General features: G+C 43.3%; 1 protein-coding gene across 1 annotated transcript in view; it reads left to right on the forward strand.

Annotated features, from left to right (window-relative positions):
• TBC1D1 (TBC1 domain family member 1) overlaps positions 1-17,331 on the forward strand; it is a 142,382-nt gene that overhangs the window by 10,805 nt on the left and 114,246 nt on the right. The window lies entirely within an intron of this gene.

Consider the following 17,331-nt stretch of genomic DNA (forward strand, 5'->3'; position numbering starts at 1 on the left):
TCACCGTCATCTTCTTCATTGCATTTAGGGGGTGGAGATGACCTTTGCAGTTGCTTATTAGTTCTGTTCCCTCTTTTGAAAGATGATAACATTGGGTCCTCCAGAGGTGAAGTGGTTTCCCCAAAGTCACAGCTGAGATTGAAACAAGGTGTTCTGACTCTTAGTCCAGAGCGCATTGCAGCTCTTTGCATCACTTGGTACTCAGCATGATACTGAGACTTTTTCCTGTTGTTTTATCACATTCTTCATGAATTAAACATAAGCCGTGGTTCACGAGTACAGAACGAGAGCAAAATGCTTTTGTCAGACCACAAGTCATTAGATCCGATAAGGGGCAGAGAGAATTACACAGGCCTCTGCCACCAGCTGCCTGTGTGACCTCACCCAGGGTCACAACTCTCCCTTGATTTCCCCTTCCCTAAAATAGAGGTAGGGAGCAGCTGCCGCACTGTTTCTGAAGTACTTTTCATCTCTCAAAATACCGCGAAGAATTTCTTCACTGCCAGGGCTGTTAAAGTCCAGGAAATAGTGTGCCAACCAAAGATGTAGATTCTCCAATTTTGGAAAACTTTAAAAATAGGAAGGAAGTTTATTTGTTTAGCAGAGTTCATAACTGTAGGCCCGCCGAAGGCAGAGACTCAGCCAAATGAGTATTTTTGGGAAGTTCTTTTCACAGGGTGGACCCAGAGGAAATCAGTCATTAGGTGAAAATAAATCGTAAGATCTTTGAGACAGTATTTGCTTAGAGACATTTACACATGCTATTGTGATGGTCTCTATTGTGTCAGGCTTTTTGTTTTCTTACACATGTAAGTTTCCAAATTTAAAATATTAGAGCTTTAATTTTGTAAAATGTGACTTCAGAAACACAAACCATAAACCTGCTTATGAGTAATGAGTTTGTGGCCCCTTGTGTTTGATTATTACCAGATTAATTGTATAATGAGCGTGAAGTTTGCTAGTGCTTTTGGTATGGTCAGAACCCTCTTATAGTTCCCAAAATAGCCATATTACTGTTTCTAGGTGAATGGAAGGGATTCTCTTCCCACATTTGAAAATGTATGAATTTAGAGTACACTGGAGTTTCAGTCAAGGCAGTATCACCCAATTTCAGGGTAGCTGAAAGAACATGGTACCAGAGTTTGATTTCTATGAATTCTGTAGTGTTTAAACTAGTTGAGATTGTAATCTCTGGATCTTTTCCCCCAAAGGGAAGAGCTCAATGAGCTAGACCACCAAAGCGTACGTACGATACTGTATTCATTATTTTGCAGTTACCACACTACTTAGGGGAGTCCTGTGGTATTTCCAGATATTTTTGGCCAAGAAATACAGCTTCTCTTTCAAGTTCAGTGTCAGTCACCACACATTGATTGTGCATCTTCTCTGTGCCAGACACTTGGGACACAGAAGAGAAAGACACAATTCCTGCCTCTCGGAGGGGAAGGTGGGTGTGTGCAGTGGTCCTTACACAGAAGTCCCACAGTCCAGTGGGCTGGGGGGGGCGGTGCTCAACCTCTGAGTAGTCTTCTGGTACACGGAGGTAATAATTTTCCAAATGCAGTAAATCCCACTTGACAGTCTCCTTGTTGACTTTATTCAGCAGGCATAGTCAGAACCGATTGTACACTGTTAACTTAAATGTTGTCCTTCTCAAAAGGAGCCAGAGATGTGGTTTGGATGTAGGCGTTAAGAAAAGCCTGTATATAGTGTCCTGGAGCACCTGTCTCTCTGCAGCTTTTCGAGGCTCTGTAGATGTAACAATTTTTTGCTTTAATCTTGATTGAATAAACAGGCAGTAGAGTGCTGCCGGCTCCTCTCTTTGGGGGAGAGGGTGAGTCTGCTCTCAAGCCCTTGGGGCAGACCCCAGGCTGGGCAACAGAGTCCTTCACATCCACATGGTATTAGCAGTTAAACTGGAAGGTGTAACCAGTGGGGCTTGTGAGTCTAAGAGAAATCCCCTAAGTCACTAGAAATGTGGGCACTGTGCTCTTTTTTAATTTGGTGGGCTTAGAGGTTTTAGTCTAATAAGGACATTTCAAGCCAAAGTCTCTATTTCATCCCTGTTAAAAGCAAATCACGGAGACCTGGTGTGGTCTAGAAAAAGAGCCCTGAAGGGGGGAGGTCTGGCTCTGTCCAGCCTGGCCTGTGACTGGAGGCCTGTCGTTCCAGGCCTCTGAGGCTCTGTTTCCTGAGAAAATGAACAGATTAAATGAGCGGTTTTTGAGGGTCCCATCCAGGGGGTGAGCAGGAACGCTTGACCGGAAGAAGCAGTACGAGCAAAGGCGTGGAGGCGGACATCCGAATGAGCAGAAGCCCAGGATGTGTGTGAGTGGAGCTCAGTGGACCTCCCTCCCTGCCAAAGATGGTGAATTAGGGGGTTCACAGGGAAGAGGTGGTTGGAGCACCCGCGTGGAGGGCTCGGCAGGTCAGGCTGCGAGGTTGGTATTTTGGTAGTGATTGGAGCCCTAGAAAGTTTATGGAGTGGTAGGCTGATGTGATCCAAGCTGGCCTTCTGGAAGACGAGGCTGCCAGTGGAGAGTGGGCGGGCGGGTTTATATACCGGGAGAAGCCAGAGGCAGGGCTGGGGGTCTTGCTGTGGTCTGAGTTTAAGTGCGGGCCTAGACCAGTGCTTGAGGTTTTGGGCTCCTAGTGAGAGACTGTACCTTGATGGCTTATTGAAAAATGGAGCAAGAGAGAAGATTAGAAGGCACTTTCCAGGCTTTCAAACTACTTGCCTGGAAGGCATTTGGGAAACAAGGAAATGAGAGAGACCTGTTTTAGGGCAAAGAGGATGAGCTTGACTGGGATGTTTTAAGGTCAAGGTGTCCAAAGTCTGGGTGATTCTTAGAGAGGTGATTAGAAATTTGAGTCAAGTTTAGGAATGAATTCAGACCTAAGACGTACACTAAATTATCTTTGTCGGCCTTGGGGCAGTGGGTGAGGTCCCTGGAGATAGAGTAGAGAGAAAAGCAGAACCCTATGAAGGGTCTTCCCTGAGATGCCTGTGAAATGGAGGTGCATTTTACTAATACAGTCTAAAGGAGAGAATTACCCTAACAAGATTTCCTTATCCCTCCCCTCCCCTTAGGGCTTATCTTTATTTTATGTTTTTCCTCTTACCCTTGTAAACCAAGATGAAGTCCCACTTTTGGAAATGTCTTTTGGATTCAGAGACTGCAGTTCCTGCTTGGTAGGTGGAATGTAGAGATCAGAGTTGAGTTTTAGCGAGGCACAGAGGCTTCTCGCTGCCTGTGAGCCGTCCCCTTGGCATGGGAGAAACGACAAAGCCTTGGACGCATTCCCAAGCAGCTCTTGGCCGGCACAGCCGAGCCTTTATCTCTTGTCAGCCTTGGTTTCGGTGTTGGTTCTCTAGGAATGTTCCTGATTGTAAAATATCTGGTCTCACGAAGATGAAGTCAGTCGAGGACCCTGGGGGAGTGGGGGCGGGGAGGAGGAGCCGCACGGTCAGACTCGACAGGTTGGGAGGTGGGCTCCGGGGCGCTTGGAGGGGGCAGGTCCCGATGCCTGTCTGTTGGAGGGCCCTAGACTCGGGGGCTTGGAGGTCTGAGCCGCCTGGCTGTGCTCCCCGCACCTCCCAGGAGGCTCAGCGTCCCCAAGACGTCCCTGCCCTTCTACACAGCTCAAATGGAAAGACAGATTGTTGTATTCTGAGCAGAACTCTGTCTCACTGTGTCTCACCTTCTTTCCTTCCCATGAGAGAGAGAGAGAGAGAGCGCGCGAGCGAGCGAGCGAGCGCGGGAGACTGTGCCTTTTCCCTGAGGCAGACTTGCAAAGGCAGTGGTGAGTTTCCGTCTTCCCTGCCCGAGCTGCAAGCCCATAGCTCCGTCCTCCAGCCTCCGTTCGTGGATCTGCAGGCACCTTGCGACTCTTACTGCCTTTGCTTTTAAAGTCTTCTGAAACCGAAAATGAAACTTGCTGTGTGGCATGATGGGCAGGGAGGACGGTGGGGCTGTGACCCCTTTAACGCAAGGATGACATTTCTCCTACTGCCATAGGCTTTTCTTTCCTTTTTCATTCTTTTGATATCCAGGCTGTTCTGTTGGCTTATCCTGGGCTTACAGTCAACTAAAATCTGTAAATCTTTTTCACATGAACTTTGGCAGGCTGGGTCTACCCTGTGGGTACTTTCCCATCTGAGAGTTTATAATATTTTATACATATCACCATGTTCCTGATGTTGGTATTTTTTTGGTATTTTCATTCTATTAGCCAATTTATTTATATAGCATAGTAGGATTTTGGAACTGGAAGTGATTTAAAGAGTACTGCAGTTCATTCCCTTCAGTGTGACACACGAGTCCCTGGTCTTGGAGAAACTGCCAGTGGAGGGATGGTTGGGTGCTTGGACGAGATCGGATTTTCATTCTCACACACCAGGAGTGTAGGTGGGTCAGGGAGGAGGAGAACCGTTAGCTGAGGGCTGGGCGCCGTTAGGAATTGACACTTGGACAACTTCATTCTATGTGCAACTTTACACTGTTTCATTTTCGTCGTGTGTACTTTTCTTTCTTTTTCTTTTCTTTTCTTTTTTTTTTTTTGCGGTACGCGGGCCTCTCACTGCTGTGGCCTCTTCCGCTGCGGATCACAGGCTCCGGACGCGCAGGCTCAGCGTCCATGGCTCACGGGCGCAGCCGCTCTGCGGCATGTGGGATCTTCCCGGACCGGGGCACGAACCCGTGTCCCCTGCGTCGGCAGGCGGACTCTCAACCACTGCGCCACCAGGGAAGCCCCTTGTGTACTTTTCTTGATTGATTTCCTTCATCTCTAAATTCAGGAAGAGAGTATTTGCCACTTAATTCTCCTTTTGAGGTATCCTGTGCTGGGATACAGTCTGAGTTTTTTAAACATTTATTGAAGTTATCTAACATGACTTCTGAGAAAGTCAGGGACCAGCAAATAGTGTTGTTATTGTCATACTTGGTAGACATAAAGTATAAAATATGTTAGGTGGAAAATAGATTAGACCAGTTCTAACTAATATCCTTTACTGGCCAGAGTTCTGATGTGCCTGTTGATCAAGATGAAAGAAAGGGGATGGCCACTTGGTGAGTATAGTTTATTTCCAAAAATGGACTGAGATGATACGAGTTTCTACCACTCATCTGAATGAAATTTGGGATTCGAGTTTCTACCACTCATCTGAATGAAATTTGGGATTCTTGAACATACATGATGGGTTTTATTCAAGAATGCAGTTAATGCTGTAAAAGCTAGTGTGGTGCAGTATTTTAAAACTGTAAATAATGTGGTTTATAAATAATATTTATAAGCCATAGCAGAAGCCCTTCTGGCAGTTAAGTCGGACAGTCATGCATTAGTAAGTTTAAATTTCTAACATGCTCCTGGAAACTACAATGGATCTCACAGATGCGGGTGACAGGGCTGTGAATGGGCTGCCAGGTAAGTGTGTGCAGGTTGCATACTGCACAAAAGCATCCAGCCGACAGGGCAAGCAGGGGCTGAGATCCAGCCCACACTTGGCATACCAGAGTCTTTTTGTTTGTGAGGTTGGGGAGGACAGGGGTTTTTGGCTTTCAGTAATTTGGATAAAGGCACCGTATATGCAGAGGGTAGCCCTATGCTATAAATTATTTTGTGTTTGTAAAAATTAATACTGATGTTGTCAAGGTGATTCCATACTGTGTTCACAAATGTTATAATTTGAATTAGGTTGATTTTACTGCAATTCCTAGGAAGTAGCAAGAGTATTTATCTGACTAAGAGGGCTAATGGTTTATCTAAACTCAAGTTTGAACTGTCAGCTTCATAAAACAGGCCAGTTCTTACTATTATCACAATTTTTATTTAAGCTACAAATTTTTGTCTTAAGTAATTACCTATGCATATAAAAGGGCAGTCTTTTGAATATCGCTTTTAGGCTGTCGTCTGAAGTTTTTAGTTTCTGTGGATATGGAAGTTTATTTTTCAGATGGTGTCCCATGACTTAAATTTTGTGTGTTATGTAGTGAAGCATTTGGGGTCACTTAGAAATGTATGCTGAAATTCTGCATTGAAAATAATTTATCATATGTTTAAAATGAAGATTGTTTTCCTCCAAATAATTTTGTCTCTGGAAGTCTTTATCTAATAAAATTAGACAGTAACCTCTAACATTTCTTAAAGTTTAAGAAAAATGTACTCTTTTAAAATTAACCTTTTTGTGAGATTGCAAAAAGCAGTGTATGTAAATACAGAAAAACAACATGTTGATAAGCAAAAATAAGGAACCACCGAATTTCTGCTACCCAGAGATAACCATGGGCAGTCCCTTCCAGATCTTTAGTGATGAGCAGTGTTTAAAATTGCATCTCTTTTGCTGAAAATAAGTAGAAGAGATAACAGCTCTTCACACATACATACTTTTAAAAAAACCTGTCAGAGTTTTGGCCCAGAATGCCAAAATGGACTGGGTGCATGGGGTGGGGACTTGTTCTCTGGGCTGCAGCGCACGCTACCTACACAATTTCCATGCTTCCTTCAGGAATAAAATGACCTTGAAAAGAGAGAGAACTCATATGCATGAATAGGGAATTGTAATTTGTATTCAGATTTCTGGATTTTTTTTTTTGGTCTCAGTGGGTGGTTCTCCCATCCAGCCAGTCAACTCTCACACCCAGTGAATTACTAATTCTTGCCTGTTTGACCTTCGGAATTGTGCTTTGCCTCATCATCTTCTCTGCATTTGTACTGCCACAGCCCTAGCCGGAGGACGTCATTTCTTCCTGCTCAGATGCTCCTTTGTTCACACGTGGATTCGTTTATTCGGTCTGATGTGAGGAAAAGGGCCAGGCACTGGGGTGACAAGGCCCTTGGTTCTGGAACTGAGCTTCTCAGCAGGGTGAGGGCAGGGAACTAAGCCATTCCCACTTCAGCATCCTCCTGCCTGTCATCCTCCTTCTGCTGTTTTGTCCGTCAAACCCATTCTCTCCACAGCAGCCGTGTGATCTGTTGGAAACTCTGCTGGCCCAGCTTCACCTGTGTCAGCCTCCCGCCATGTGCTAGGCGAGGGGAGCACCCTCCTTGCCTCTCCTGACCAGCCTCGACTCCTTGAAGGCTCAGCCCGGGGCTCCTCTCCTCCAAGCCTCTCCTCCTGTCCTGCCCTCTCCTCCCTTCACTGGTGACCGCTCCTGTGGCCTCCAGTGCCTGATTTTCTAAAAAGTGCTGTGTTTCTTTCTCCACTTAGATGGTCACTTTCATCGACAGCCCCAGTGCCCAACACTGATCCAGAAGACTCCATGTTTCTGTAAAATGGAAATAGCATGGTTTTCCTCAGAGGGTTGGTGTGAGGATGCAGCGAGGTAATCTGTGTGAAGCATGGTGTCTGGCACATAGTTGGCTTCCGTAAGTGGGGGGTTAGTGCCCGAGATATGATATTAACTTAAACTACTTGATTCGATGAAGGTCTCAGAAGTTCAGCTTTTCCCCGGACAGTGTGCATATGATTGTATAGAATATTGGTGTCACACTTTCTCTACCTGATATTAGGTAAGGTTCATGAAAATAGTCATTTTATTTTTTGTTTCTTTCATTTATTTTTTATTTTTATTTTTTTTACGGTATGCAGGCCTCTCACTGTTGTGGCCTCTCCCGTTGCGGAGCACAGGCTCCGGATGCGCAGGCTCAGTGGCCTGGCTCACGGGGCCAGCCGCTCCGCGGCATGTGGGATCTTCCCGGACCGGGGCACGAACCCGTGTCCCCTGCATCAGCAGGAGGACTCTTAACCACTGCGCCACTAGGGAAGCCCCATATTTTCAAATAAATATATTTAAATTAAGGTTAATTAGATTACATTATTTATTTTACACTTTAAGATAGAGAAACAGAAAAGTGCCGTTCACTTGCCTCTCACATTAAAGTGTGTGTGTTTAGTAAACACTGACACAAACCTGCAGGGTCCACAGAAATGAATCAAATGACACCCCATTGCCAGCCCCAAATGTCAGTGCTGTGACCTGTATTACCACAGCAGGCCGGGGCCCGTGGGAATGGAGGTGCTTGAACGGGTCTGGAAGAATCAGCAGATGCTAGTGGAGAATCGATGGAAGAAGATTCTAGAGTAAAGGCTGCCCTGCGTGCCTGCACTTGTCAGATGTGAGCTGCAGCTTAAATGACAGTTTCTTGAAATGAGAAGTCAAAGGTATTTATTTTGTCATATTTTCCTACTGTCCCATTGGCAGGGCTAACGTAAAGTTGACAGTTATTTTCATTTGTTTGTATATTAGACTAAATTGTCATAATCAAGGACTAGCTAGGCAATACATCACATCAGACTCAAATTGAGTACTTATAACATGTGAAAAGAGTTGTAACGTTTTTGTATTGATGAAGAATTTACATAGAAATTAATTCCGTAACTCTAAGTAATGGACATTTGAGTTTTAACCCACTTAGATTTTGCTTCCCTTATGGGCTGCATCATAACACTGTAATATCCCTTTGTAGACTTCGATGGCTAAAGCTTCTGGTCTAGTTTTCCCATTTTCAGCTAGATTTATGTGTGCATTGGGGCGGTGGGATGGCTTTGTTTTATTGTTCATCTATGCAGTATATACACACCATTATCCTGAGAGAGATGGCTGGCGGTGGTGGTGATCTTATGTTTGAGTTATTGTAGCTGGTCCCTCCGCTGCACCTGCCCCCCCAACACCCCCGCTTCCTTAAGTCCAAGAATCCTTAACCTGGAATGAGGATGGCAGTTGGGAGTGGGGGTCCCTGAACTTGGATGGGGAAAAAAATTCACCTTTATTTCCACTAACCTTTAACTGCAGTTTAACATCTTCAGTTATGAGTCATCACCCTCCCCATAGCATTAGCAACTCCTGTGATAGTAACATCAATAAAATCATGTGTTTTCATATTGCATTATAGTTGCTACACATCTCTCAAAAATACTCTATATGCTCATCATTACTTTGAATTATGGTAGACATACGATTTGCCGCTAGACCTTGTTAAGTTTGGTGATAAGCACATAATGCTTTATCATAATTATTTGGATAATTCCCTCCTGGTATAATTCTTTTGTATTGCTTTGTGTAAATGCCTATGGCATTTAAAAATCTAACTCTGAGAAGAGTCCGTAGGGGTTTGTCAGGGTGTCTGTGGCACAGCGAGTTTAGGAGCCTCTGCTTTGGTCCCTGGGGTGCATTTGAGAGAGCATACCAACATTTACTTTGGGAGGACTGGTAGGAATGTGGGGTATGTAATTAAAAGCTGAGATACCGTCTCTCATTCCCATACATCCTTGCCTGATGTCTTAACCCCTGGCAGCATGGAGCTTTGCACAGCCTCTGTAGCTCTTGTGGTTATTGTAATATACGCTCACCACAAAAAAAAAGCGTTAAAGTACATTCTCTGTAGCCTTTGAAAAAATACGCTAAATGATTCCCATCCAAAAATGGTTAAAATAAAAATAGCTTAGGTGCTTAAAGGGGCAGCCTTCAGCTGTCTAGAAAAATCTTATAATCCAAAAAGATTTAGTCTCAGTGTTTCTGGTTTGCTATTTTTACAGCATTTGTTCCTTCTGCAAATATTTGTTGCATGTATACTATGCACAGGCATTGTGTTGGAGATTCCACAGGTTTATCATGGTTTCTCTTCTAAGGTTTACTTGAGATATCTCTTATCACTTAAAAACCTTGAAATCACTAAACTTTCATTTTCAATTGCAATCATTCATGCATTGAGCATACTTGCTGTATGCCAGGCACTGTCCTAGGCACTTTGGGCTTTATCAGTGAGCAAAATAGACAATAATTTTGCTGTCTTATAGCTGACGTTCAAGAATTTAGGTGTTTTCTGCTCTGAAGTTTGTAGGGCTGTCCTGAAAGTGCCACAGAAACTGTTTGCCACTCACAGACCTGTGTAGTTTTGTAAGGTAGTGGTTTTCACTGTCTGTTCCTGTGGGCCTTGTGACACCTCAGGGCTGGCAGGAGGAAGGAGAAGGGAATGTCCTCCTTCCCCAGCTCCATTTTTTTTTTTTCCATTTTAACATCTTTATTGGAGTATAATTGCTTTACAATGGTATGTTAGTTTCAGCTTCACAACAAAACGAATCAGTTATATATATACATATGTTCCCATATCTCTTCCCGCTTGCGTCTCCCTCCCTCCCATCCTCCCTATCCCACCACTCCAGGCAGTCACAAAGCACCCAGCTGATCTCCCTGTGCTATGCGGCTGCTTCCCACTAGCTATCTACCTTACGTTTGGTAGTGTATATATGTCCATGCCTCTCTCTCACTTTGTCACAGTTTACCCTTCCCCCTCCCCATAGCCTCAAGTCCATTCTCTAGTAAGTCTGTGTCTTTATTCCTGTTTCACCCCTAGGTTTTTCATGACATTTTTTTTTCTTAAATTCCATATATATGTGTTAGCATACGGTATTTGTCTTTCTCTTTCTGACTTACTTCACTCTATGACAGACTCTAGGTCTATCCACCTCATTACAAATAGCTCAATTTCGTTTCTTTTTATGGCTGAGTAATATTCCATTGTATATATGTGCCACATCTTCTTTATCCATTCATCCGATGATGGACACTTAGGTTGTTTCCATCTCTGGGCTATTGTAAATAGAGCTGCAATGAACATTGTGGTACATGACTCTTTTTGAATTATGGTTTTCTCAGGGTATATGCCCAGTAGTGGGATTGCTGGGTCATATGGGTCAATTGTAGTTTTTTAAGGAACCTCCATACTGTTCTCCATAGTGGCTGTATCAATTTACATTCCCACCAACAGTGTAAGAGGGTTCCCTTTTCTCCACACCCTCTCCAGCATTTATTGTTTCTAGATTTTTTGATGATGGCCATTCTGACTGGTGTGAGATGATATCTCATTGTAGCTTTGATTTGCATTTCTCTAATGATTAGTGATGTTGAGCATTCTTTCATGTGTTTGTTGGCAGTCTGTATTTCTTCTTTGGAGAAATGTCTATTTAGGTCTTCTGCCCATTTTTGGATTAGGTTTGTTTTTTTTGTTATTAAGCTGCATATAAATTATGGAGATTAATCCTTTGTCAGTTGCTTCATTTGCAAATATTTTCTCCCATTCTGAGGGTTGTCTTTTGGTCTTGTTTATGGTTTTCTTTGCTGCGCAAAAGCTTTTAAGTTTCATTAGGTCCCATTTGTTTAGTTTTGTTTTTATTTCTCTAGGAGGTGGGTCAAAAAGGACCTTGCTGTGATTTATGTCATAGAGTGTCCTGCCTGTGTTTTCCTCTAAGAGTTTGATAGTTTCTGGCCTTACATTTAGGTCTTTAATCCATTTTGAGCTTATTTTTGTGTATGGTGTTATGGAGTGATCTAATCTCATACTTTTACATGTATCTGTCCAGTTTTCCCAGCACCACTTATTGAAGAGGCTGTCCTTTCCCCACTGTACATTCCTGCCTCCTTTATCAAAGATAAGGTGACCATTTGTGTGTGGGTTTATCTCTGGGCTCTCTATCCTGTTCCATTGATCTATCTTTCTGTTTTTGTGCCAGTACCATACTGTCTTGATTACTGTAGCTTTGTAGTATAGTCTGAAGTCAGGAAGCCTGATTCCTCCAGCTCCATTTTTCGTTCTCAAGATTGCTTTGGCTATTCGGGGTGTTTTGTGTTTCCATACAGATTGTGAAATTTTTTTTTCTAGTTCTGTGACAAATGCCAGTGGTAGTTTGATAGGGATTGCATTGAATCTGTAGATTGCTTTGGGTAGTGGAGTCATTTTCACAATGTTGATTCTTCAATCCAAGAACATGGTATATCTCTCCATCTATTTGTATCATCTTTAATTTCTTTCATTAGTGTCTTATAATTTTCTGCATACAGGTCTTTTGTCTCCTTAGGTAGGTTTATTCCTAGATATTTTATTCTTTTTGTTGCAATGGTAAATGGGAGTGTTTTCTTGATTTCTCTTTCAGATTTTTCATCCTTAGTGTATAGGAATGCCAGAGATTTCTGTGCATTAATTTTGTATCCTGCTACTTTACCAAATTCCTTGATTAGCTCTAGTAGTTTTCTGGTAGCATCTTTAGGATTCTCTATGTATAGTATCATGTCATCTGCAAAGAGTGACAGCTTTACTTCTTCTTTTCCGATTTGGATTCCTTTTATTTCCTTTTCTTCTCTGATTGCTGTGGCTAAAACTTCCAAAACTATGTTGAATAAGAGTGGTGAGAGTGGGCAACCTGGTCTTGTTCCTGATCTTAGTGGAAATGCTTTCAGTTTTTCACCATTGAGGACGATGTTGGCTGTGGGTTTGTCATATATGCCCTTTATTATGTTGAGGAAAGCTCCCTCTATGCCTACTTTCTGCAGGGTTTTTATCGTAAATGGGTGTTGGATTTTGTCAAAAGCTTTCTCTGCATCTATTGAGATGATCATATGGTTTTTCTCCTTCAATTTGTTAATATGGTGTATCACGTTGATTGATTTGCGTGTTTTGAAGAATCCTTGCATTCCTGGAATAAACCCCACTTGATCATGGTGTATGATCCGTTTAATGTGCTGTTGGATTCTGTTTGCTAGTATTTTGTTGAGGATTTTTGCATCTATGTTCATCAGTGATATTGGCCTGTAGTTTTCTTTCTTTGTGACATCCTTGTGTGGTTTTTGTATCAGGGTGATGGTGGCCTCGTAAAATGAGTTGGGGAGTGTTCCTCCCTCTGCTATATTTTGGAAGAGTTTGAGAAGGGTAGGTGATAGCTCTTCTCTAAATGTTTGATAGAATTCGCCTGTGAAGCCATCTGGTCCTGGGCTTTTGCTTGTTGGAAGATTTTTAATCACAGTTTCGATTTCAGTGCTTGTGATTGGTCTGTTCATATTTTCTATTTCTTCCTGGTTCAGTCTTGGCAGGTTGTGCCTTTATAAGAATTTGTCCGTTTCTTCCAGGTTGTCCATTTTATTGGCATAGAGTTGCTTGTAGTAATCTCTCATGATCTTTAGTATTTCTGCAGTGTCAGTTGTTACCTCTCCTTTTTCATTTCTAATTCTATTGATTTGAGTCTTCTCCCTTTTTTTCTTGATGAGTCTGGCTAATGGTTTATCAATTTTGTTTATCCTTTCAAAGAACCAGCTTTTAGTTTTATTGATCTTTGCTATCGTTTCCTTCATTTCTTTTGCATTTATTTCTGATCTTATTTTTATGATTTCTTTCCTTCTGCTAACTTTGGGGGTTTTTTGTTCTTTTTTCTCTAATTGCTTTAGGTGCAAGTTTAGGTTGTTTAATCAAAATGTTTCCTGTTTCTTAAGGTAGGATTGTATTGCTATAAACTGCCCTCTTAGAACTGCTTTTGCTGCATCCCATAGATTTTGAGTCGTCGTGTCTCCATTGTCATTTGTTTCTAGGTATTTTTTGATTTCCTCTTTGATTTCTTCAGTGATCACTTCGTTATTAAGTAGTGTATTGTTTAGCCTCCATGTGTTTGTATTTTTTACAGATCTTTTCCTGTAATTGATATCTATTCTCATAGCGTTGTGGTCGGAAAAGATACTTGATACAATTTCAATTTTCTTAAATTTACCAAGGCTTGATTTGTGACCCAAGATATGTTCTATCCTGCAGAATGTTCCATGAGCACTTGAGAAAAATGTGTATTCTGTTGTTCTTGGATGGAATGTCCTATAAATATCAATTAAGTCCATCTTGTTTAATGTATCATTTAAAGCTTGTGTTTCCTTATTTATTTTCATTTTGGATGATCTGTCCATTGGTGAAAGTGGGGTGTTAAAGTCCCCTACTATGAATGTGTTACTGTTGATTTCCCCTTTTATGGCTGTTAGTATTTGCCTTATGTATTGAGGGGCTCCTATGTTGGGTGCATAAATATTTACAATTGTTATATCTTCTTCTTGGATCGATCCCTTGATCATTATGTAGTGTCCTTCTTTGTCTCTTCTAATAGTCTTTATTTTAAAATCTATTTTGTCTGATATGAGAATTGCTACTCCAGCTTTCTTTTGGTTTCCATTTGCATGAAATACCTTTCTCCATCCCCTTACTTTCAGTCTGTATGTGTCTCTAGGTCTGAAGTGGGTCTCTTGTAGACAGCAAATATATGCGTCTTGTTTTTGTATCCATTCAGCCAATCTGTGTCTTTTGGTGGGAGCATTTAGTCCATTTACATTTAAGGTAATTATCAATATGTATGTTCCCATTCCCATTTTCTTAATTGTTTTGGGTTCGTTATTGTAGGTCTTTTCCTTCTTTTGTTTTTCTTGCCTAGAGAAGTTCCTTTAGCAGTTGTTGTAGAGCTGGTTTGGTGGTGCTGAACTCTCTCAGCTTTCGCTTGTCTGTAAAGGTTTTAATTTCTCCATCAAATCTGAATGAGATCCTTGCTGGGTAGAGTAATCTTGGTTGCAGGTTTTTCTCCTTCAACACTTTCAATATGTCCTGCCACTGCCTTCTGGCTTGCAGAGTTTCTGCTGAAAGATCAGCTGTTAACCTTATGGGGTTTCCCTTGTGTGTTATTTGTTGTTTTTCCCTTGCTGCTTTTAATATGCTTTCTTTGTATTTAATTTTTGACAGTTTGATTAATATGTGTCTTGGCGTATTTCTCCTTGGATTTATCCTGTATGGGACTCTCTGTGCTTCCTGGACTTGATTAACTATTTCCTTTCCCATATTAGGGAAGTTTTCAACTATAATCTCTTCGAATATTTTCTCAGTCCCTTTCTGTTTCTCTTCTTCTTCTGGAACCCTATAATTTGAATGTTGGTGCGTTTAATGTTGTCCCAGAGGTCTCTGAGACTGTCCTCAGTTCTTTTCATTCTTTTTTCTTTATTCTGCTCTGCATTAGTTATTTCCACTATTTTATCTTCCAGGTCACTTATCCGTTCTTCTGCCTCAGTTATTATGCTATTGATCCCATCTAGAGTATTTTTCATTTCATTTATTGTGTTGTTCATCATTGTTTGTTTCATCTTTAGTTCTTCTAGGTCCTTGTTAACTGTTTCTTGCATTTTGTCTATTCTATTTCCAAGATTTTGGATCATCTTTACTATCATTATTCTGAATTCTTTTTCAGGTAGACTGCCTATTTCCTCTTCATTTGTTAGGTCTGGTGGGTTTTTATCTTGCTCCTTCATCTACTGTGTGTTTCGCTGTCTTCTCATTTTGCTTAACTTACTGTGTTTGGGTTCTCCTTTTTGCAGACTGCAGGTTAGTAGTTCCCATTGTTTTTGGTGTCTGTCCCCAGAGGCTAAGGTTGGTTCAGTGGGTTGTGTAGGCTTCCTGGTGGAGGGGACTAGTGCCTGTGTTCTGGTGGATGAGGCTGGATCTTGTCTTTCTGGTGGGCAGGTCCATGTCTGGTGGTGTGTTTGGGGGTGGCTGTAGACTTAGTATGATTTTGGGCAGCCTCTCTGCTAATGGATGGGGTTGTGTTCCTGTCTTGCTAGTTGTTTGGCATAGGATGTCCTGTACTGTAGCTTGCTGGTCGTTGAGTGAAGCTGGGGGCTGGCGTTGAGATGGAGATCACTGGGAGATTTTCGCCGTTTGATATTATGTGCAGCTGAGAGGCCTCTTGTGGACCGGTGTCCTGAAGTTGGCTCTCCCACCTCACAGGCACAGCACTAACTCCTGGCTGCAGCACCAAGAGCCTTTCATCCACACGGCTCCTTAATTTGGGATGATTCGTTGTCTATTCATGTAGTCCACAGATGCAGGGTACATCAAGTTGATGGTGGAGCTTTAATCCGCTGCTTCTGAGGCTGCTGGGAGAGATTTCCCTTTCTCTTCTTTGTTCTCACAGCTCCCAGGGGCTCAGCTTTGGATTCGGACCCGCCTCTGCGTGTAGGTCGCCGGAGGGCGTCTGTTCTTTGCTCATACAGGACGGGGTTAAAGGAACCGCTGATTCGGAGGCTCTGGCTCACTCAGGCTGGGGGTTGGGAGGGTCACGGAGTGCAGGGCAGAGGCCGGCTTGACGTTGCTAGCCTGAGGCGCACCGTGCGTTCTCCCGGGGAAGTTGTCCCTGGATCACAGGACCCTGGCAGTGGCGGGCTGCACAGGCTCCCCGGAAGGGGGGTGTGGATAGTGACCTGTGTTCGCACACAGGCTTCTTGGTGGCGGCAGCAGCGGCCTTAGCGTCTCATGTCTGTCTCTGGGGTCCGCACTTTTAGCCGCGGCTCGCGCCCGTCTCTGGAGCTCCTTTAAGCAGCGTTCTTAATCCCCTCTCTTCGCGCAACAGGAAGTAAAGAGGGAAGAAAAAGTCTCTTGCCTCTTCTGCAGGTCCAGACTTTTCCCCGGACTCCCTCCCCGCTAGCCGTGGTGCACTAACCCCTTTAGGCTGTGTTCACGCCGCCAACCCCAGTCCTCTCCCGGCGCTCCAGCTGAAGCCGGAGCCTCAGCTCCCAGCCCCGCCCGCCCCGGCGGGTGAGCAGACAAGCCTCTCGGCTGATGAGTGCTGGTCGGCCCTGATCCTCTGCGCTGGAATCTCTCCGCTTTGCCCTCCGCACCCCTGTTGCTGCGCTCTCCTCCGCGGCTCCGAAGCTTTCCCGCTCCGCCACCCGCAGTCTCCGCCCGCGAAGGGGCTTCCTAGTGTGTGGACACTTTTCCTCCTTCACAGCTCCCTCCCGCTGGTGCAGGACCCGTCCCTATCCTTTTGTCTCTGTTTATTTTTTTCTTTTGCCCTAACCAGGTACGTGGGGGGTTTCTTGCCTTTTGGGAGGTCTGAGGTCTTCTGCCAGCGTTCAGTAGGTGCTCTGTAGGAGTTGTTCCACGTGTAGATGTATTTCTGGTGTATCTGTGGGGAGGAAGGTGATCTCCGCGTCTTACTCTTCCGCCGTCTTCCCCCCCAGCTCCATTTTAATCAGAGCTTTGCTACTCTTATATTTTGGGGTGAGCTGGGCGAGAGTTTCATTGCCTACAGGATGTTTGGAAATTTGGTCACATTAAAAATGTGATTGGCATTATCTGTGGCTGGCTGATATGGAATAAATTTTTGTCACTTATTACCAGTTCTGTACTGAAAGGCAGTTGGAATAATAGCAAGCTCATTGCCTTTAGGTGCTGTTACTTTAATAATAGAGAGTTGACCTTTTCTTACTTGGCAAATGTGAAGGTCACAGTTGGCATTTTTTGGAAACTAATATGTGCTAGGCTCTACACTAACAACTTTCACATTGTTTAATTTTCTCCTCAAAACAACCTAAAAGGGTAGCTAGTAATATCCAATTTTGATATAAGAGGATGCCGAGCTTCGAAGAAGCTGGGTGTCCTGCTCAGACTTGCACATGAAGTGGCAGAGTTTGGAGCTTATTTTGGCATTTCAGCTCCAGAGTTCCCTGTAGGAACTGTCAGTGCAGTAAATTCATGGCTTCAGCTGGG

Source organism: Leucopleurus acutus (genome assembly GCF_964270905.1).
Source record: "Leucopleurus acutus genome assembly, chromosome: 4".
Classification (NCBI taxonomy): domain Eukaryota; kingdom Metazoa; phylum Chordata; class Mammalia; order Artiodactyla; family Delphinidae; genus Leucopleurus; species Leucopleurus acutus.